Genomic DNA, 22,914 nt, shown 5'->3' with positions numbered 1-22,914 from the left:
CTCACAAAAGTAAAGGGGGTCCAGGAGCCCTTAATATTCCTGAAAGGTGTGTGACTTACTAATATCTGGTGAGTGCGGTTAATGTTGATTTCTGCACTGGTGGATGGTGAAGGGATCAGTAACACGGAAGAATCCAATGATAATTATAAATTGATTTATTTTTGTCACGGGACTGTTAAATATATATATATTTTTTTGGGACTTTTTCGATTTTTTATCACTTGATTTTTAAATTTTTTTGTCACTGGACTTATGAATTTAATTTAATGTTTTTATTTTTATATTAATTTATTTATATATAATTTATTATATATATCTTTATTAGCAAAAAAATGATTTTTCAAGTTGAGTAATACAATTGAATATGTGGGTTTGCGCTGGTTTTCATTGTTAAAAGTTTTTTGGTCTTTGTACCTGTGCACAGCAGCATCTCACGGGGATTTGTGTGTTAAATAGGAGAGTCCTGGGCGCTGAGGTTTTGTTTTCTTTACGCTTCTTTGTCTGGCAATCCAATGTTCGTTTCTGGGTTTGGTGGTTGCCAGGAGAACAGTACTTGCCTGGCTGCATTGTGCCAAGTGTAAAGTTTGGTGGAGGGGGGATTATGGTGTGGGGTTGTTTTTCAAGGGTTGGGCTTGGCTCCTTAGTTCCAGTGAAGGGAACTCTTAGGGCGTCAACATACCAAGATATTTTGGACAATTTCATGCTCCCAACTTTGTGTGAACAGTTTGGGGATGGCTCCTTCTTGTTCCAACATGACTGCACACCAGTGCACAAAGCAAGGTCCATAAAGACATGGATTAGCATTGGTGGGACATGGATGGGGTGGAGGAACTTGACTGGCCTGCATAGAGTCCTGACCTCAACCCGATAAAACACTTTTGGGATGAAATAGTGCAGAGCCAGGCCTTCTCATCCAACATCAGTGCCTGACCTCACAAATACACTTCTGGAAGAATGGCCAAACATTCCCATAGACACTCCTAAACCTTGTGGACAGCCTTCCCTGGAAAGCTGAAGCTGTTATAGCTGCAAAGGGTGGGACAACTCAATATTGAGTCAACTGGGATGCCATTAAAGTTCATATGCTTGTAGAGGCAGGTGCCGCAATACCTTTAGCAATATAGTGTATGTATATATATATATATATATATATATATATATATATACACTGTATATACACATTTTCACTTTTACATCTGTTTTAAACTGAATGGATTGTTTTGCAAAGTGAGGTTCACATATATTTTAAGTTTCTTCAGAGAGTATTCTGTGAACACTGTGCTTAGCTACATGTGAAAGAATAAAGCGCATTAATAAATTAAGGATATTAAGGTTCTTGACCGCTATAAATGAACCTGAGCATTTTTAGAACAAAATGAATGGTGTTACTGAGTGCAAGTGATATTTTTATTCTCACAGCTAATTTCCTGCACATAAATTTGTTACAACAGAACAGAAAAGTGTACCCATGCACCTGCAGACTGGGCCACCTGAGTGTTTTTCCTACAGTTTTGCAACCATTTTCCTCTGAACATAGATGACCAAATCCAAACAGTTTTAGAATGCAGAGAGGCTTTAGGACTAGAAACAACTGAAAATAAACACATGACTTAACATGTAACCTAACCCCAAACTGAAAACACTATTTCATTTATTTTTAATATTTAAAGCAAACTCACCCATACGTCTACACTATATTGCCAAAAGTATTGGGATGCCTGCCCTTACACGCACATGAACTTTAAAGGCATCTTAGATATCAATATTGAGTTGGCCCACGCTTTGGAGCTATAACAACTTCAGCTCTTGTGGAAAGGCTGTCCACAAGGTTTAGGAGTGTGTCTATGGGAATGTTTGACCATTCTTCCAGAAGAGCATTTGTGACGTCAGTCACTGATGTTGGACGAGAAAGCTTGGTTCGTAGGTCTCTGCTCTAATTCCTCTCAAAGGTGTTCTATTGGGTTGAGGTCAGGACAGTGTACACTGTGCAGGCCAGACAAGTTCCCCCACCACAAATTCGCTCATCCATGTCTTTATGGACCTTGCTTTGTGTACTGGTGCGGTCATGTTGGAACAGGAAGGGGCCATCCCCCAACTGTTCCCACAAAGTTGGGAGCATGAAATCATCCAAAATGTCTTAGTGTGCTGACACCTTAAGAGTTCCCTTCACTGGAACTAAGGGGCCAAGCCCAACCCCTGAAAAACAACCCCACACCAAAGTCCCCCCTCAGCTGCTTGGCCATGGAAACCCATTTCATGAAGCTCTCTACGTACTGTTGTTGTGCTAATCTGAAGGCCACATGAAATTTGGAGGTCTTACGCTATTGACTCTGCAGACAGTTGGTGACTTCTGTGCACTGTGCGTTTCAGCATGTGCTGACCCCACTCTGTCATTTTACGTAGCCCACCACTTTGTGCCTGAGTTGCTGTTGTTCACAGTTGCTTTGTTATAACACCACTAACAGTTGACCGTGGAATATTTAGTAGCAAGGAAATTTCACGGATGGGCTTATTACACAGGTGGCAACCTATCACAGTTAAACATTTGAATTCACTGAGCACTTGACAGCGACCAATTCTTTTACAAATGTTTGAAGAAGTAGTCTGCATGCCTAAGTGATTGATTTCATACACCTGTGGCTATGGAGGTGATTGGAGCACCTGAATCCAATGATTTGTAGGGGTGTCCCAATACTTTTGGTCGTACTTTTCTCCATGCTTTATTTTGTTGCAAAATCACATTAAACCCTCCCCCCCCCAGCATTTCTAGCCATGGCCCTCTTGATTAAGGGCAGATGAATCATGTAGCATTTACGTCCTGTAATCCATCTACCCTTAGCTCAGGCATGCCAGAAGAAAACTGCTTAGCTGAGAAAACCCCTCCTCCAGATGAAAGAAAAAAAATGCCCATGAAGACTCGTGGGATATATGACATCATTTTGGCCTAGGCCAGAAACTAGGAAGCAACTGAAGAAATGTAAAACAGGTAAATATAATATACAGTAACTCCTGATCTATTTACGAATGCCAGCAGCAGAAGGATTAAAAATAGTTCATACTGATTGGCAGAGTTTATCTCCACTGTAAAAATGTTCCCTGCCCACCTCCTCCTACATATCCTGCCTAACCTGTATAAAAAGATTCTTGTGCTTACCTCTTTTCAGTCCTCTTCAGTCCATTCACAAACATCTGATACAATCTTTAGGATGCAAATTTAATTTTAAAAAGTTGCTTTCGTTGTTTTTTTAAATCTGCAGCTTTCATTAAAACAATGACTGGAAATCTTGCCATGAAGACACCTTTAGGCACGTCCTGTCATAGGATGATTACACTGTCCCCATCTCCCAGTTGTTCTTTTGCTCTGTCAGCCTGTGGAGACTATGTCAGTTATTCTGTTGTCCCTATCAGGAAGTCTGCCCTGAGCAATGACATTTATTCATTGTTGGAGCTTGTACAAGCAGGAAGTGGCTTCAAGAGGCTGCAGGAGATCACTAGCACTGAGATGCAAAGAAATATGAATAAAACATGAAAACTTAGGTGTTGATTTACTAAAGGCAAATAGACTGTGCATTTGCAAAGTGCAGTTGCACTATGCAGGTGCAGTTTCTCCAGAGCTTAGTAAATGAAGTAAAGCTTCACTTTGCAAAGGATACCCAATCACGTGCAAGGAATATTAAAAAAAAATGTTTTGCTTGCACATGATTGGATGATGGAAATCAGTAGAGCTTCTGCTCATTTACTAAGCTATGGAGCAACTGCTCTTGCAAAGTGCACAGTCTAGCCCAGCAATGGGCAAACTACGGCCCGCGGGACCTTTTAATCCGGCCCGTGGAGCGTGATACATTGGCTGTCAGGATGTGTGTAGGCGGGGCAGCGTGACGAACGTGAGGGGAGCTAGGCTCCTCTCACAGTCCGCCCTGAAGACCGGAACGGCACGGGAACACGGCGAGAGGAATGCGCGGAGCAAAGGTAAGTGAATTGACAGGGGGGACTTGGCTTACTACTTGGGGGGGAATAGTACTATGGGGGATGAAATAATATGGGGAATGAATTACTATAGGGGGGATGAAATACTATAGGGGGGATGAATTACTATATGAGGGATGAATTACTATGGGGGATGAATTACTATATGGGGGATGAATTACTATGGGGATGAATTACTATGGGGGATGAATTACTATAGGGGGGATGAATTACTATAGGGGGGATGAATTACTATATGGGGGATGAATTACTATGGGGGATGAATTACTATATGGGGGATGAATTACTATATGGGGGATGAATTACTATGGGGGATGAATTACTATATGGGGGATGAATTACTATGGGGGATGAATTACTATATGGGGGATGAATTACTATATGGGGGATGAATTACTATGGGGGATGAATTACTATGGGGGATGAATTACTATATGGGGGATTAATTACTATGCTTACTATGGGGGAATATTACTATACTTACTATGGATGACACATACACATCATTCATCTACTCTTGGTCCGGCCCCCGGGTCCAATATATGAACCCATTGCGGCCCTCATGTCAAAAAGTTTGCCCACCCCTGGTCTAGCCTTTGGTAAATCAACCCCAGTGTTTTCTAAAAGAAAGAAACATGGTGATTGTTTATAATATGCAATGGGGGATTATTTACAAAAACTGGAGAGTGCAAAATGCAGTGCAGTTGTCTGTAGTAACAGCTTCCAGGTTTTATTGTAAGCTTAAATAAACAATCTGAAGTTGGAAGCGGATTGGCTAAAATGCACAGCTGCACCAGATTCCGAGTGCTCCAGTTTTAGAAATTATCCCATAGGGCCTTAAAGCCTAAGTTTACATAAATAAATAATAAACACAAGCAAGGGCGGACTGACAACTCATGGGGCCCCTGGGCAATAAGAGATAATGGGGCCCCCTGTGTCTCCACCTACACTAAAGCCAAAGCCACACCTACACAACATCCCACCTACGCATTGCAGCTCAGCTGCATAGAAAGGGCAATAGAAATAATTTTAAAAATAATAAAACAATGTCGTGGGGTCCCCGCTCCATTCATACCAAGCCCTTCAGGTCTGGTATAGGTTTTGAGGGGAACCCCCATGCCAAAATTAAGAAAAAATGGCGTGGGGTCCCCCCAAGATCCATACCAGACCCTAATCCGAGCATGCAGCCTGGCAGGTCAGGAAAGGGGGGGGAACGAGTGAGAGCCCCCCCCCTCTTCCTGAACCATACCAGGCCACATGCCCTCAACATGGGGGGTGCCTGTGGTCGTGGGAGTCTGCGGACAGGGGGCTTATCGGAATCTGGAAGCCCCCTTTAGCAATGGGGCCCGCAGATCCCGGCCCCCCTGCCATATGAATGAGTATGGGGTACATGGTACCGCTACCCATTCACAAAAAAAAAGTGTAGTGTGAAAAAAGACAGGAGACAGTCTTTGACAAGTCCTTTATTAAAAGAAGAAAAAAAAAAAAGAATGTCCCCCGAAGTAGATCCACCATTAATCACGACGCCTGCCACCGCCGCCACCCGAAAAAAGAAAGAAAAAAAAAGGCTCCGCTCCCGACGCTGGCTCCCGGCCCTCTGACTGATCCCCTGGCTTGTTAGTTCTTAAATATGTAAGGGGCGGGGCCACCCAGTGACATCACGTGTGTGACCCTGCCCCTTGTGGTGTCATCAACCATTATGTCACAAGGACCCTGCCCCAAAGCAGCCCCCCATGTTGAGGGCATGTGGGCTGGTATGGTTCAGGAGGGGGTGGCGCTCGCTTGTCCCCCCCTTTCCTGACCTGCTGGGCTGTATGCTCGGATAAGGGTCCGGTATGGATTTTGGGGGGGACCCCCATGCCATTTTGTTTTAATTTTGGTGTGGAGGTTCCCCTAAAAGTCCATACCAAACCCTAAGGGCTAGGTATGGATGGAGGGGGGACCCCACGTTGTTTTTTTAATTGCCAGCAATTCTTTCTTTTACATTTAGCTGTCAGTGGGGAACCTTGCTGACAGCTGAAACATCAGCGCATGCTTTTCACTATTAAAATACCGCATGACTTGATAAAATAACTCCTGTGGTATTTTAGTAGTTTTTTTTGTGAATTCAAAGGTTTTTTTTTTTAAATGCTATGCGGTATACTACCACATACTCGGATGCAGTAAGATACTGCTTAGTGAATTGTGCCCAGTGAGCCTCTCACCGGGCCCCCTACTGACTCCGGTCCCTCGGGCAATGCCCAAATGGTCAGCCCACCCCTGAACACAAGGGACATTTCTTACCCTCAGTGAGATGTGTCCCTCGTGCTGAACCAGCCTAGCTTAGCAGAAAACTTCCTCTTCTGATGAGCCCAACCCCCTTCACCCCATGGAAGATTACGGTGGTGGGAGTTACTAGAACAGAGTGAGCTCTGACAGGAACTCATTAAGAGTGCCAAACTATGCTTGCCTTTTTCACCCAGCTCCCTGCCAAACTGCAGCTTCTATGAATGAAAAACGATGAATGGAGGATGGGTGGATAATAAGGAGGTTTGCCCCCTCCATTCATAGATCCCTTAGTTTTATTGCAGGGAAGAAAATTTCTTGAATCCCCCATCAACAAAATCAGTGTTGAATGGGAGAATCCTTCCTGCAGCGCTATTCTGCTGTGCCAGTAGGGGGCCTTCTCGGCTGGCAGAACACATTGATTACTGCTGGTGGCTATCCATCTAAGGGCGACTTAAGTTATGATATGTGAATGGGGACATGTAACAATTATAGAGTAGGTGTTATACCAGTTTGGCCACAAAAGTGGAAATACACTTTAAGCATGGCTCAGTTTAATTATCCTGTGTGTCAGAAATTAGTCTGTTTCACCTTACAAATCCCTACAGCTTCAGAGTTATTTTTTGGGGGGTTGGTCATGCCTAATGTTCACTATTTTTATTTGGATTTATTGTGGATTCCAATAAAAGACAAACGCTGGTTCATTTATTTATCCAGGATTGCTGGTGAGGTCTTTATCTTGACCTTGAGCGCACAGGAATAAATCACATGACTAAACCATGACATGGGAACATTTTGAAGACTGGCGGCAGTGCGTACAAAGTACACAGTGATTTGGAAATCATTTTAAGCAGCAGTGCCAAGTGTCATGTAGTGCAAAAAAAATCATCTCTCACCCACTTTCAGTAATTGCTACTGTAGCTTTGTACTACAGAAACAAAAGCTGTACAGTTATATGCTTTTTAAAAATGTTATATTATATACAGTGGATATACTATATGTATAGTAAACATAACTGATACCGTAAGCTGTTTTATGTGATTATGCTTTCATTTTCAGTGTACGTGATAAGGAAAAATAAATAAAACTTCCATATATCAAAATACATCATTACCAAGAGCAAGGACCCTTATTTGTCCTGCAATGTATTTTTGTAATGAAAGCAATGTAGGTACCTGAATTTAATGTACAGTAGTATCAGCTTCTTGCAGTTCCTGTACAGCATAACTCAGATTGTGGGAGTGAGAAGCAGCACAAGGAGCCAATGAGATCTGCTACAGTGCAAGGAGTATGCTGACAAGAGGAGAGAGTAGAGTGGCTGAGAGATGAGCTCATTCTTGTGCTGCTTCTCTTTTCACAGTCCATTCACAGACTAATAGGGGAAGGAGAAGACCTGAAAATGTTCCTAAACTGTTGCAGATTTAACCAGAGCCCCCCCCCCTCTGCCAGACAAGACTGTACTTAATGAGGGAGCTTTGCAAATCTCAGGATTGATGGGACAGAAATACAAATCTATTGGCAGGTAAAACAGTTCTGATATATTGATTTCATCAGTGTAGTTAGCCATTTGCTGACTAATACATTGAAACCCTATTCAAAAAGGAATTCCTGTGTTTTGGCTTAGGTTCACTTCCAACTGGGTCTACTCTTTGAAATTCAGTTAGGGAGATACAGTATGTCACAGCTCCTTTGTTGGACTTTTCAGACAGGATTGTGTCACTTGCCAAAGTCAGATTTTTGTATGCGGTACTTCTATCGAATATCCACTAGAGGGAGCCTTCTAATGACTGTCATAGGAATATATTACAATTCTACTTTAGTAATTCTTCAAGCTCAGCTGAAAAGTCAAGTTAGCACTGTCACAGTCATACTAGGGAGATGAAGGTTCCTCTAATGGGGTCCCAGAAAAGTGTGTCAAATAGAAAATAATCTTCTTGAACATGAAACTGTTATAAAAAATAGGAAAGACCACTGAATAGAGTTTATAGATTCTCATCAAATTAAAATATATGTAAATCCTCATCTTGTAAAACAACCCATTCCATTTAAAACAGAAAAGAAAGGTAAAACAGTTGTGTTTAGATATAAAAAAAATTATAAATACATTTATTCCTCTTTTTTGCAAGTGATCACATACCCTCTGTTCTCAGCTGCATAAGAGCTAGGGGAGGAGAAACAGCATACATTGAACTTCCCAGTGAATGGCTACGCATAGACGGGTGTGCCAGCAGAAGTCTGATCATTGGCGGAGAGCAGGCTGAGTTCCAAGCACAGTTAGAAAACTGACCACTGTGTGTTTTTCTGCTTAGTATGGTCAGTTTTTAATAGGAAAGCAGAAGGACTGGCAAAAATACCAGGTATTTCACACAAAGGAAGCAATACAAAGAGAACAGGATACTTTTTCATACAAGTCCTTGTAACAGCAGGCACATATTAGGAACATGAAATACTGGGTTTCCATATTCTTTAACAGCAAAGCAGCATGAATCAGGGATATCAGTCTCAGATGTTTTCTATGTGCCGGAACTGTGCTTTTAAGTCAATGAATATGTAAAAAAAAAAAAGGATAATCTTTATTTAAAGTAGAAGTCCAGTCAAAAACCTAAACTTGCTCCTATCCCTATTCTAACTACCTTGTAAAGGAAAGATGTGTATAGTTATCTTTTTTCAGGTCTGGTCTGGTCAAATGATCAGCTACTAGCGGTAGTTTTGGTGTAGAGGAGGAACCGCCGACAATAGATGTCCCATAGTAAGTTTGTGGATGATGTCACCGCGTAGGCATTGCAGCCATTGTCAACGATTTCTCCTCTTCACTAAAGCCGGCTGCTGGAGAGATCATGAGAATGAACCGAAGTGCCCGCAGAATAGGTAAGTATAGACATCTTTCCTCTTCAGGGTAGTTAGTATAGGGCTAAGAAAAGGGATATGAGCAGGTGTAAGTTTTTTGACTGGACTTTCACCTTAAGTAAGGAATTTGAGACTGATGGTTTTGAGGAAAGGAAGTTCTAAGATAAAAAAAATGAAATTCCCATCACCAACAGATGTTTCAATGCATATCACAGGGCATGTTGTGTGCCCTCTACCTAGGCCCCTAAATACACTAAACTGAACCATCTCCCTGTATGTGTCCACTTATCTCCACCGGCAGCAATATCCTCCTGTGTGGCTACATCTTGAGTAGTAAAAATTGAGTATGCCTGAGCACTAATCTCTCATAGACATGAGTGTGACATTTTTCCTGTTTATAAACAGAAAGGATGCAGGTCGCAGCTCCAGGTTGGTCCCCGTTTGCCTGTACAGGTGGCTAGGTGCATGTCCAGCTCGCTACTGAGAATGCATTCTGTATAAACATGGATGATGACACTCCATTGTAAGATGAGACTTTTTTATTAAATATATTCCATAAAGCAGAGTACAACAAAGATATCTCTTACGCATTTTACACTTAGGAGCTCATAGTTTTAACTCCTTGAAATTTGTTGCAGAAGGAAGTAGGAGTAGAAGTGGTTGAAATGGAGATCTAAGAAGTCCCATCCCTGTTGTGCTCTACGTTATTGAATATATTTAATGAAAAAGTCAAAGCTTTAAGCTGGAGTGCTGTCATCCATTTTTAAAACTGAATATCTCATTCTACTCTTATTGGATGCTAGTGCACAGTTAGCCCAGTGCACTGTGTGCAGCCCGAACTAGAGATCCTGCATGATTTGCTGTGTGGGGGAGCGCTCCACTGACAGGGTGGAGAGGACACAGCACAGCCTCTCTTCTGTCTACCGCTGCCTGAAAATTACTAATCACAGTTCATTGCAGCAGGCTACGCACTCGCCTGTGGGAATGGGGAAGAAACTTAGCCGGCCAAGGGGGGCACAACAGAAATCTGGGGGGCACAGCCTACTCCAGCACCCCCCTAGATCCGGCCATGGGTACTGAACTCTTGCCTTAAGTAGAACACAGTCCTGGGGCTCCCTGCAATTCAGGGGTGCATTTGGTGTGATTTACTGTGTAACTGTGATACTGCACCCCAAAAGTAGAATTTTTCCACACTGTAGAGATCTCCCAGACCATAATATATTTATCTATTAATATAGAATAAAGGCCATGACTGCTAGAGAACTAGCAGTTTCAGGAGGAGATCAAAAATATCAGAACCATAATTTCTCTTATGACAGTTTCTGTTTTCAAAAAAAGAAAGGAAAAATAGGTATATAATTGTGCAGATGTAAAAAAGGGGCACTCCCAGGATCAAACATTTCCAAGGACATTTTTTTGAAAGTGGAAATGAGTTGGCACAGTGCCCTTGTTTATGTGATGGCACTTCATTGTGTGCATGTAATGGACCAAACCAATCTTAGAAAAAGCAGGCAGGTGTTCACCCTGCTTTATGAGGGGGAGTATGAAACAGAATGTTCATAGACTGAGAGCAGAGAACATATGCAAAGATTGGCTCATGTCTACAAGCTATATAATGTGCTGAGATGTTTTCTTGCATTTACAACTGTCATAAAACCAGCTTTGAAATTCTAAGTTAGGAAGCAGAGTACGCCATCAGCTCCTTCACCTGTTGTTGACCTATTCCAGATACTACGTCATCTGCACAGTATACACTCTGCAAATTGATCTTCTCTCGTTAACAAGGTTTTCCTCTGCATGAAGATTTCAGTCTTTTGTTTAGTACAATGTGTCAGGGCCACTTTGCAAAAAACATCTGCATTGTATCCACACCTGGAAGGGCCAACATTCAGAAACCAGCTGAAGAAATAGCTTATAGGAAATCTATATTGTTTCTGTATACATTTTAGTTATGTTTTATGTTTAAAAATATTTATGATCAAGTAGATGCAAAATACTGCATATTAATATTTCATATTTATCACTCATTGCCTGTGGGTAGTGCTCTAGAGTCTGCTGACTGTGGCCTTTCTGTATATTTTTTTTTTTGCTATACAGTAATGTAAAAATCCAGAATAAGCTGTTATAACTTTTTATCCAGCTAATTAGCCCTACTGAGAACACACAAACAGCTAAATTAGTCAATTAGTCTGTGGGGACCCCCCCCACCCCGATTCTATGATTTTTCAGGGGCAGTCTGCAGGTGCAAAGCTAGTGCTGGGCTTACATATTAGAAAGTCCAGTATGTTCTGCAAAACAAAGTGATTTATTGAAGCACCCTGCATATGATGCATATATATATATATATATATATATATATATATAGTGTCTTGCCTACAGTCAACCATGGTGGATGGTGGTGGGAGTGTCATGGACTGGGGCTGCATGAGTGCTGCTGGCACTGGGGAGCTACAGTTCATTGAGGGAACCACGAATGCCAACATATACTGTGACATACTGAAGCAGAGCATGATCCCCTCTCTTCGGAGGCTGGGCCACAGGGCAGTATTCGCACATAGCAACCCCAAACACACCTCCAAGACGACCACTGCCTTGCTAAAGAAGCTGAGGGTAAAGGTGATGGACTGGCCAAGTATGTCTCCAGACCTAAACCCTATTGAGCATCTGTGAGGTATCCTCAAACAGAAGGCGGAGGAGCGCAAGGTCTCTAACATCCATCAGCTCCGTGATGTCATTATGGAGGAGTGGAAGAGGACTCCAGTGGCAACCTGTGAACTCCATGCCCAAGAGAGTTAAGGCAGTGCTGGAAAATAATGGCGGCCTCACAAAATATTGACACTTTGGGCCCAATTTGGACATTTTCACTTAGGGGTGTACTCGCTTTTGATGCCAGCGGTGTAGACATTAATGGCTGAATGTTGAGTTATTTTGAGGGGACAGCAAATTTACACTGTTATACAAGCTGTACACTCACTACCTCACATTGTAGCAAAGTGTCATTTCTTCAGTGTTGTCACATGAAAAGATATAATAAAATATTTACAAAAATGTGAGGAGTGTACTCACTTCTGTGAGATACTGTATATATATATATATATATAATACAGGTAATGAGCAAAATCACATTAAAGATTTGTGTATAAACTTATAACCATAAAAAAATAACATTGACCCAAAACTATTATAGTTTCTGTTTAAGATATCCATAGACTGTAAATTAGGGACAAAAGATTCAAAAACTGCCAAAATAAATGATTGTCATCTGAACGAAAGTTGACTGGTATGTTAGATTGTCTCAAATCAAAGTAAATGTGAACCCTCGCCTTGTAAAACAAACCATTCAGTTTAAAATAGAAAATGCAAGCCAAAACATTTGTGGATATATAATACTATAAATACCTTTTTTTTTTTAAAGTGATCACGCAATCTGTGTTCTTAGCTGCATAAGGGGCTTAGTGAGTTGGGGTAAAGAAACAGCAGGACACTGATCTTCCCAGTAAATGGCTGTGCAGAGGGGAGCATCAGAACAGGTCTGATCATTGGAGGACAGTAAATATAAGGGGGAGCTGGGGGAGAGCTGAGCATTGAAGGTTCTTTTTTTCCTTTAAAGTGGTAGTACACCTCAGCCTAAAAAAAAAATCCCCTGCAAGGTAATGTCATAATGTACTAGTATGCATCTCCTTAAAACTAAGCTCTCCGGCGGTGCACAGTCACTGCTGCAGAGGCTTCCATCTTCACCCGTTCTTCCTTCTGGTTTGCGAGCTCCGGCCGTCTGACTGGCCAAACCGCGGTGACGTCACTCCAGTGCATGCACCACGGCACAGTGCCCTGAAGGAATAGCGCAGTTTATTCAGAGCGCACGCGCCGCAGAGCGCATATTCCTCAAAAGGAGCGAATATCTCCTAAACGGGCACCATATTACTTTTACCTACAGGTAAGCTTTATTATAAGCTTACCTATAATTAAAAGTATAAAAAAAATTTCACTACCACTTTAGTGCAGAGAATGCATTACTGTAAAAAACCTTCAGCCGTTACAAACACTTTAAAGAAAATGTTACCCCAACATTCCATATATCTGATATGTGTATGTTGTACCATGTACTTGTATTAGAAAGTATCCTGCTCTCTTTGTATTGCATTCTTTGTGTGAAATACCTGGTAATCCTGCCGGTCCCTCTGCTTTCCTATTTCAAACTGACCATGCTAGGCTATGCTTCTAGTACAGAAAACTGACCATGCTGAGATTGATGTGCTTTCACGCCTAGCATGGCCAGTTTGAAATAGGAAAGCAGGGGTACTGGTAGGATCACCAGGTATTTCATTTCACACAAAAAAAGCAATACAAAGAGAAAAGGATACTTTCTAACACAAGTACATGGTACAACATACACACATCAGGAATATGAAATGTTGGGGTACCATATTCTTTAAAGTGGTTGTAAAGGCTGAAGATGTTTTACCTTAATGCATTCTCTGCATTAAGGTAAAAAAAACCTTCAACGCTCAGCTCCCTCTTATACTTGTCTGAGCCTGACCTCGATTCAGCTCTGTGCACAAGAACAGAGGCTCTCTGCGCTCACCCCTTCCTCACTGGCTCTGAGACAGCAGGGGGAGCCATTAGCTTCTGCTGCTGTCAATCACTGCCAGCGAAGAGAGAGTGGGGGTGGTACAGAGCCGCACTCAGTGTGTCAATGGCTTGCTATGGGGGCACGAGGAGAGAAGGGGTGTCAAGAGCGCCTGTGGGAGACCCTAGAAGAGGAGGATTGGGGCTGCTCTGTGTAACACCACTGCACATAGCAGGTAAGTATATGTTTGTTTTTTTAAAGAAAAATAAATTATGTTTAGAATCACTTTAAGTATTGGTTGTGTATATGTACCTTGCATGATTGCAAATGGCCATTCCCAAATCAGGGCATGTATCAAAAGTCAAAGCCTTGAAAAATTGGAAACAAGTGGTACTGAAGGTGTTCGAAGCAGCAGATTTGAATAAACTTTTAGGGCCCATTCACACTGGTGTGTGCAGCAACACACGCACATTAACACATGCATTTTTGTGCATTATGTCATATTTTAAGTCATGTTTCCTAAAGCTCCGTTCACATAAGTGTGTTTTTTAGTGATTTTTGCAGAAACGCACTACAGCCCATTTAACATGGTTTCCTATGGAACATGTACACATCTATGCGTTATTGAGCTGCTGCATTTTTTGGAAAGGGTCGGGGACTTTTTTTTAAAAGCAAAAAGCCGCATTTTTGCTACAATAGATTTCATTGGAGAATCTGCTGAAATGCATGCAAGGACGTTTTTGCCACATTTTGCATTTTTAATCTGCCCAGCAACGAAAAAAAAATCCACTTTAACTGCTTCCCGTCTGGCCCATTGCCGATAAACGGCCAGACGGGAGCACTGCGGATGCGGGTGGATGTTTCTAAACGCCCCCCATATCCATTCACTGTGCAAGCTCCCTGGGAGCGCGCAGCACTGCGATCGGTGTCCGCTGTGTCCAGAACACAGATCGCAGTGTGAGTCCCAATTCATGTGATCACTGATTGGCCTGGGAGCGATTGTTACTGGGTCAGGTTAATTATGCAACTAAACCTTCACACTGCCACCACCTCCTTTTTGTACAGAGAAAGAGGAAACTCGGCAATATCAGCAATACACTATGATGATTGGATAATTGTCTGTATACCACTGTCCCCGCAGACAGGTTATACAGAGGGTTAAACCACACAGTAGCGCTCTTCAGCAGCAGGAATTCGTAGTTTGCATTAAAGAGCGTTAGAAACAGTTCAACGCTTTCAGAAAGTAAGATTTATTACTAAAAGGTCAAAAGGGTGCAATAAAAATATTTACAGGAAAAGATGTAGCCAATATATATATATAAATATACAGAGAACAATAGCACAGCAAAGAGATAACAGAGAGAAGTTAGAGGGTTAAAGTACTTGCCACATGTCCTGGGTTAAGCAGCTTCCAAGTTTCAGAGCCAAAAGGATGCTTTGATCTCCCACTGTTAGTTTCGATGTTAAAGCAGGGAGATCTTCAACTCTCACACACACCAACTCCAAGCATAACAGCCTTTTTCTAGGATCTCAGCAGGGTGTCTCCTTACAGCAGAGAACCAATTGCCTCGTTTGGGGAGGGGTGTTGGGGCGGAGACCCAAGCTAGAACAAAAATCCCTCCTAGCTTATATTATGATTCATTCATATGTTCTCGGGGCATTAAGCAGCCTGGCCACTAGTATATTAATACTCAGGTGCATCTGTGGAATGGTTAGAGATGAAACATGTCATATCTACTTGAATGGTTCAGGAGATATAATTTTCTTCTCTCCTATATGCTAGCTAGGGGGTGTAAAATATCAGGAAACTTGTATCAAAGTGACCAATCTGAACATATGCCTGGTTTTTATGTAAATCTCTCATATTCCAAGATATGAAATCATAGGGGAAAATGGATGTTGAATGTGGTGTCTAGTTTATGACTCCTCTGGAATGTCTTTAAACTCAGAGAAGGACTTGGTTTATGGTCTTAGATATCCCAGATTGCGAACTAATAGGTACCTAGACACCAGTTCGGTTGGGGGGTTTTATGGTCCTGACACCCTCCTGCTGTGTCTGGATTGCCTGTGACCTCTGTCATCACCCAGACCACATGTCACTCAACAGCGAGGGAGGGGTGATGATTGTTGGAGGAAGCCTGCTTTGGGAGTGAGAGATTGTACAAAATGAAAGATTCTTAACAAAATAGAGGACTGCGTCCATCTCTGTGTGCACAATTGCTACACATCCCCCCTCAGGGGATTGCATGGGAGGGGACTGCAATTTCCCTCCTGACGCAACCGACTCCTGCCGCGGGTTTACCTGACCAGGGCACAGAGCCACTGTGCCCAGAGGTTCCTCTCGGGGTGATATGGTGCCATTGCACTGCAGGAGAACCAGGTTCCTTCTGAAAGGGGGGCTGTTCTCCCCAGCAACACTGTTGTGCCAACCAAGTGAGTTGTCGGGGAGTGAGTACCAGTCGGCTGTGACTACCCGGACATCGTGGCAACTGCCATGGTGCCCACCTGCTCACACAACACTTTTGTTCAGGGGTGTCATATGTTAACATATTGAGATGTAGCTTCTTGTCGAGGTAGAGAATGAGATTTCCCTCTCCCATCTCCTTCCTCCGGCCTAGGACTACATCTGACCCGAAGGTAGTGGTGCCTGTGTGTGCTGGAACCGGACAGGCGAATTCTGGAACTCACCTTCCAGATGTCTCCACAGGTACCTTCGTCCCAGATGAACAGTCCTCTTTACCTGCTAGCATCCAGGACACCATTTCCATCAGTTTCCTGTCTGCTAGGTCAGTCACAGGTTCAGCTGAGCCATGATAGTTGCACCCAGGCGTCTTACTGTAGCTAGCTGCACCCAAGACTGTCGAAATCTGCTTTTTGGCCTGGAGAGTAGGCCAGGCCATAACTGCCTCAGTCTCCCCATTCCTAGACATCTGGCGGTCTCGTCCTACCGGTGGTTCCCAAGGCTGAACCACTGACATGCCCCTCTGACAGTTACCATTCTCGACTGTCAGACTAGGCACGGGCAGTTTTTTCCTGACTAGTGACAGGGGCCCAAGTTGCTCTTCCCAGACCGGGGCAAACACTGCAAGGCCCCTAAAGTGGGCAATTGCATACAGTTCCACTCCACATTGTAGGTCATTCCTGACCCCTGGGGAGGTGGTTGGTGCGTTCTCAACCCCAACTAGCTTCCCCGTGAATTCAGGCAAGCCACATGGGGTGGTGAAGGCTGACTCGTCCTGAGCCTCCTGGGTTAGAGATGGTGGCCCATACCCTCTACTCGGGTCCATGATGGTTAGACAGCGGTCACCTGCCAGATGCTTCATTACCTCATGGCTCCTAGGCATGGGGTGGGTCACAACCACAGGGCTGGCACTCAGTTTTCCAAGGTTCTCACAAAGCCTGGTCACCTGATCCTGTTTGGAGATCGAGACTACCGGGGATGCCCAGACTCTGCGGGACCCCTGGACTCCTGACTGCGCTATTCCCTCTGTCTCTATGGCCCATTCAGTCTGCACCTCCTGTGAGAGGAGGTGGGCCGACGGCATGAGGGAAGGATACACCCTGCCGTCCAACTCATGAACAGCACGGTGAGCTCTCCCCGGGTTTCCCTGAACCCAAACACCATATATCATAGGCCTTGCCAGCAGCTTCTGTATCTGAATGGAAAGGAGAGGAGCTGAAGGCCGCAGCCCCCTCTCTGAGAGCCGACGATCAACTCCAATGAGGCCCCTTGCACTTCCAATCCAGGTGTGCTGTCACTACCTCTGATATGTGTTTGTCTGCCTGGTGGTGGGGGAGGGAATCTAAGCCAGAAATAGTTGAAGGGGGTTTCTTCCCTAGCTTCAGATCCTCTCCACCCACCTTGACAGGCCAGATCAGATGACATGCTTTCAGTCCCAAGCCCCCTGCTGGTAGACCATTCATTCCACCATCCCGGTCAAGCCATTGTTTACCTTTATGAGCAGGGAAGCTCACAGCTAGCTGGCTGCTGAAGTCCATGTGTTGATCACTTTTCGGTGCTGCCTTGCCCGTAGAACTACAAGTACTAACCAGCTGTTGTTTACCTTTCTGAGCAGGGAAGCTCACAGCTAGCTGGCTGCTGAAGTCCACGTGTGGATCGCTTTTCAGTGCTGCCTTACCCGTGGGACTACAAGTACCAGCTGGCTGTCCAGTACCATGCAAGGACAACGGCTGAGCGCTTATCAAGGTAGAATCCTCTGTGCCTGGGCAAGGCACAGGCCTATCCAGACCATCTCTTTGCTCAGCCCCCAGAGATTGTACCTCTGCTCCCTTCACAGCACTGTGGGTGACCCCCAACAATGAAAATGCATCATTTTTATCATCATAACCATCATCATCATCATCATTAGCATTATCAACATTATCAATACCAGCATCATCATCATCATCATTATCATCATCATTATCAACAGTTACGTTTATAATATCAATGACACATGAGTTCAATACCTCCCCATGCAAGGGGACTTCTTCTCGTCCAGTTAATGGAGAATCCTGTAGCCCCACTCTATTCCCAGCCCCCTCTCTCTGTCCATCCACAGGTTGCCCAGACATTACCCCAACATCTACACACAGTACCTTGGCATGTCCAGAGAGTTCCAGGGGGGCCTTCCGGGTATTCTCGGCAGGGGCATAATAGGACACAAGAGTACCCAAATCAACACCAAACAAAACAGGTGTGGGAATTTCATCCGAGACCTCCACCTCCCTCATCCCCCTTCCCGCACCCCAATATATGAATACCTTTGCACAGGGTATGCGTGAACGGGTCCCCCCAACTCCTGTGAGGGTAAGGAACTTTCCTGGGATGAGGTTCCTTTGCTCAATCACCTCTGGCCGGATCAAGTTGACTTCTGCCCCGGTGCCACGGAAACCAGTTACAGACCGGTTGCCCACTGAGCATCTCCGATGAGGAGAAGGACTGTTTTGTTTACTTACAGTTCTCCTCCCTGTCAGCTCAGGCACACTGCACAGCACAGCTATCCAAAGCAGTGTGCTTACAGTGAAGCACATTGACACGGCCCCCTAGTAGAACACTCCCTGCACACAGTTAACCCACCCCAGCTTTTAACCCTTTCCTGCCCAGTGCCACTAGTACAGTGTCAGTGCTTTTCTTTTAGCACTGAGCACTGTATTGGTGTCACTGGGGATGTCAGTGACATCAAGTCAGTTCCCCCCAGTGTCAGAATGCCCGCCGCAGTCCCTCTATAATTCGTTGATCGCCGTCATTACTAGTAGAAAAAAAAATTCCACTATCCATTTGTAAACTCTATAACTTTCACATAAACCAATTAATTTCCACGTATTGGGATTTCTTTTTAGCAAAGACATGTAGCAGAATATATTTTGGCCTAAATTTATGACAAAATTTGATTTATTACATTTTTTTCCTGGACATGTTTAATAGCAAAAAGTAAAAAATATTATTTTTTTCTAAAAATTGTTGGCCTTTTTTTTTCTTATAGCAAAAAAAATTTAAAACACACAGCGATCAAATACCACTGAAGGAAAGCTCAATTTGTGGGGAAAAAAAGGGACGTAAATTTCATTTGGGTGCAGTGTTGCATGACCAAGCAATTGTCAATTAAAGTAACGCAGCACCTTGGTGCAAAAAATGGTCTGGTCAGGAAGGGGGGGAAATCCTCAGGAGGGCAAGTGGTTAAACATGACTTTCAGGCCAATATAATAACACACCTGCGCCTCTAGCTGCTTGTTCCAAATCAGTAACTGATAGTAGTTGACAGAGCAAAGATAAGTATATCCAATATTCAACTTGATCCTTCAAGCAAAACTCAGCCATAGCAGCTACCATTTTGTCTCTGCTGACAGTTTCCCTTTAAGCCTGGGTTCACATATATGCGGTGCAGTACATTGCATGTGATTCGCACAGGAACCGCACCGCATTCCTGTGCAAATCACATGCGATTTGTGTGCAGTGCGATTGGAGCCATACATTTTGTATGGCTCTAATCACACCACACCCGCACCAAAAACATGCAGGACCCTTTTTTGGGTCTGCACTAGAATCGCATCGCATGGGTATTCACACCTATACGATCCGATTCTGCACATTGCACCGCGTTTTGCGGACCGCTTTTGGGGTGTTGTTAATGTTGTTAACGTAACATACACACCCGCAGTGGTTTGCATGAATGGGGTGCGATTCTGATGCAGTGCGCAATTCGCACTGAAAACGCTGCAAATTACACCCCACATCAGTGTGAACCATGGTAAATCTTGTGTCCATTGTACAGCAATGTAGAAGCTGCCTGGCATCTATGAAAGATTCCTGATTAATACGAGTACGAAAAGTCGCATTCCGCCTGCTGCATCCCACCTTTCCAGACTCCTCTGTGCACTGGATCAGCATCCATGCTTCTCAGGGACCTTTGCATTTCTGCCAGCTTGTACCAGTATTCCAGGAGAAAAGGCAATGCAAACATATACCAAAAAAAAAACAGAAGTAGCTGACTTCATTTTTTAGAGTTGCACCAATACGGCAGTTCCCACCATGCCTTTATAGCCTTTGCCATGGCATGCATAGAAGTGTAGTTCTGTACAGACAAGCAGTCTTTTTCAGATGGAAGATATTAGAATACATTTTACAGTATATATTGTAGATATCATGAAAGAATCATCCCCATCATGTTGTGTCTCACCCACCCCAATGGAATTGGAAGAAAAAAAATCTTTTAAGATTTCAATTTATACAAACACTCCATGTTAGCCGATACATGCCTTTACTCTTCAGAAGACATAAAGAGGGTGAAAGTTTAAAGCTAACCTGCTGTGCCGCTGTCTTGCTCGTTCTCTGACATCTTGTTAAATAAAGTTTTGCCACCTTTCCTGCTGGAATCCTTTGCTGAAATGCTGGAATAATTCCCAGGCTGTTTCTTCAACACCGGCGAGCGTAAACTTCTCTCAAGTTCAGTTTCCTGTGAGGAGAAATAAAAGGGATGTTTGCTGAAAGTTATCAGAAGGAAACAGCTACAGTTTTTCCTAGGGGTGTCTACTATAAATGACAGTTCCAAGCGTCAGTTGCCAGGGTTCTGGAAACTGCGGGGCTCACAGGCCCAATTATAGCGTACAAGCAGGCTTATTCAACAAGTCAAAAAAAAAGCAACGAGCTAAGTGTAGCAGCCCACAGTAACCAATCAAGTGTCACCTTTCACAGAGATCTGACTTGTGTACAGTAAAAATGGTTTGCATCAGCTTTGCTCTTCATGCCAGAACATATTGTAATGACATTTAACTGCTTTCCTACCGCCCTATAGCAGAAATACTGCTACAGACGGGGGAGAGACCTGTACGTAAACAATACAGATCTCTCCCCTACAACAGAAATGCTGCTACAGACGGGGGAGAGACCTGTATGTAAACAATACAGATCTCTCCCCTGTAGCAGAAATACTGCTACAGACGGAGGAGAGACCTGTATGTAAACCATACAGATCTCTCCCCTGTAGCAGAAATACTGCTACAGGGTGGCAGGGGTACGCAAAATCATATATATATATATATATATATATATATATGTGTGTGATTTTCATTTCCGGGTAGGTGATTTTATGCCTTGGGTACTATTACAACTTTTAGGGCTCGCCCTACCTGCACCGCCATTGGTGGCCTCACCTGCTGATCACCGGGTTCCTGGCCAGTGATTCCCCACCAGCACCCGGAGATCATCGTGTACAACGGACGGGAGAGAGACCTATATGCAAACAATACAGATCTCTCTCCTTTAGCAGAAATACTGTTACAGGGCGGCAGGGGTACTCATAATCACTGATATATCTTGCATTTCCCGGTAGGGGGCGCGTACAAATATTTTTATGCAATTTTATGCCTTGTGTACTATTACAACTTTTAGGGCTGTCCCTACCCGCGCTGCCATTGGTGACCTCACCTGCCGATCACCGTGTCCTGGCCCAATGCATACTACAGTATTTACATATTTTAAACAAGCAGGAAAAGTATTTTAAAACAAGCCATCATTCACCTCTGTAGCTATAGGCATCATGGAGTAGTTCATCATCCAGGAATCCAGGAAGTTGTGGAAAGAGATTGCTAGCAGACAGGCAGAACTCACAACATGCATGGAGATTTTTCAAGGAAGCTTTTATTGGGATTGTTAAAAAAACAACCGTTTTTTGTAATGCTAGTACAATGCTGACGTAATAAAATGAAAGTGCATGCTGTGGCCATAGAACTCTTTTAGAATGGTATTAAACTCAAAAAGTCAAGATTGATTGCATTGCATTTACCAGTTTTTAGATGTGATGGCTGCATTAGTTTTCTTTTTTTAGGATTTATATCCTTTATTTTCAACAGGTGATCCAGCAAGAAAGTCTGCTGTTTTTTCTACAGAACTAGCTCTTCTGCAAATGTAGCAGCTAGGGAGTTGAGACAAACCATATACCACTGAAAGGGGTGCTTACAATGGTAATTACAATTTATTTGTGTAAAACCTTTTTTTCCAAAAGAAAAAAAAATGTTGCTGTAACTACTTGTGTAAGTACAGTGGAGTTTGGCTTCAATTTGTTAGTGTATCTAAATCTGCTAGTACATCTTACATTCCCCTCTCCCCAGACTGACAATGCTGCTGTCCAAGGATGTCTCTGTTGCTCCTTCATCCAGAGTGGGGTCACTCTAATACAGGATGTGTATTATTGGCCAGATCAACTGGTGAAAAAAGAGGGGAAAAGAAAACAAATGCAGCTACCGCATCTAAGGATTGGTAAGCTGCAATATATTACATTTTTGGCTTTGTGTTTAATACCACTTTAAGCCCTTAGGTTCAGCTCAAAGGTTTGTCATTTGATTTTCAAATATCATCAGTTCCAATAAACCTGCACATGCTCCTATTTTACCCCTTACCAACCTTTAAATAACCTATTCAGTCCATTTTCTTTTTTTCACGGTTTGTACAGTATTGAAACGTATTTATTCTCATTAATTGTATTTGTTTTTGTAGTATCTTAGAAAAAATATTGTTGTTTTATTGCCGTGTGTGCGCAGATTAGGGACATTCATCCTCTCTATTTGTCATGTTTACCATTATGGGTACATTTTGGGTTGTCACCAGAGCAGAAATAAAGGAGAAAATAAATATGGGACACTACTTCTGGTGACCTGGATGACAAATTTGAAAAAACATGCTCTACAGTTTATATTCCTCTTTATGCCAACTCACTATGTTTTGTGTCATCACGGTAACCCAAATAAAT

General features: G+C 43.2%; 1 pseudogene; it reads right to left on the bottom strand.

Annotated features, from left to right (window-relative positions):
• Nucleotides 1-21,373, bottom strand: part of LOC149470822 (uncharacterized) — a 139,902-nt pseudogene extending 118,529 nt beyond the window's left edge.
• Between the last annotated feature and the right edge of the window lie 1,541 nt (nucleotides 21,374-22,914).

The sequence above is a fragment of the Staurois parvus genome, unplaced genomic scaffold, assembly GCF_062004578.1.
Source record: "Staurois parvus isolate SC_StPar_1 unplaced genomic scaffold, SC_StPar_1.0 ptg000031l, whole genome shotgun sequence".
Classification (NCBI taxonomy): Eukaryota; Metazoa; Chordata; class Amphibia; order Anura; family Ranidae; genus Staurois; species Staurois parvus.
Note: the sequence above shows the minus strand (reverse complement) of the source record. Positions and strands in the feature narration are given on the sequence as shown.